This window comes from Capsicum annuum, unplaced genomic scaffold, assembly GCF_002878395.1.
Source record: "Capsicum annuum cultivar UCD-10X-F1 unplaced genomic scaffold, UCD10Xv1.1 ctg5169, whole genome shotgun sequence".
NCBI lineage: Eukaryota > Viridiplantae > Streptophyta > Magnoliopsida > Solanales > Solanaceae > Capsicum > Capsicum annuum.
In genome coordinates, this window is record NW_025859653.1 from 122,408 (window position 1) to 123,530 (window position 1,123).

The following is a 1,123-nucleotide window of genomic DNA, read 5'->3' on the forward strand; positions in this document are numbered from 1 at the left end:
AACTCAAAGTGACTATATCGGGTTTGAAAAGCTATTTTTGGAATGTCATATTCTCAGACTCTAAGCTTATGATAGCCTGATCTAAGGTCTATCTTAGAAAAACAGCTGGCACCCTGAAGTTGATCAAACAAGTCATCGATTCTAGGAAGTAGGTTTTTATTCTTGATGGTGACTTTGTTCAACTGACGGTAGTCAATACACATTCTGAGACAACCATTTTTCTTTCGCACAAATAAAACTGGTGCGCCCTATGGGGAGATGCTGGGTCTAATGAATCCCTTATCTAAGAGATCTTTTAACTATATTTTTAACTCTCTAAGTTCAACTGGTGCTAATCTATATGGCGGATTAGATATAGGTTGAGTATATGGAAGAAGGTCTATTTCAATTTTGCTTTTGGGAGAAACTCCGGGAAGATCTTCAGGGACACATCTGGAAATTTCCTTACTACTAAAACTGAATCAAGAGTTGTAGTTTATGAGGTAGAGTCTTTAAGTCGGAAAAGATGGTAAATACACCCTTTTGATACCATTTTTCTTGCTCTAAGATACGAAACAAGTTGACCCCTAAGAGTTGTAGTACTACCCCTCCACTGAAGGACTGGTTTATTTGGAAACTGAAAATGAAAATTTCTATTTGTACAATCAACAAAGGCATATCATGAATGGATCCAATCCATGTCGAGATTAATATCGAAATCTGTCATCTCTAATTCTACTAGATCTGCTGAAGTGACTTTTTGAGATATTGTGATCAGACAGTTCTTGTATACCTGTCTGGCTATAACGAACACACCTACTAGGGTGGACACTGAAATGGGCTCTGCTAAGGTTTTAGGACTGACTCCAAAATTGATGACTACATAAGGGGTTACAAAAGAAAGAAAAGCTCCAAGGTCTAGTAAAGCATAAATATGTAAATAAAAGACCTGTAACATACCAGTAACTACGTCAGGAGAATTTTCCTAATTTTGTCGGGACCGAAGAGCATATAACCAATTGGGACACTAACCACTGGTGGCATTGGAAGTGGCACCCTACTGATTCAGGTGACCAGACTGAGTTGGGGGGTGATTATGCTGACTCTGAGAACCCACCTGAGGACACTTTCTGATTCTATGGCC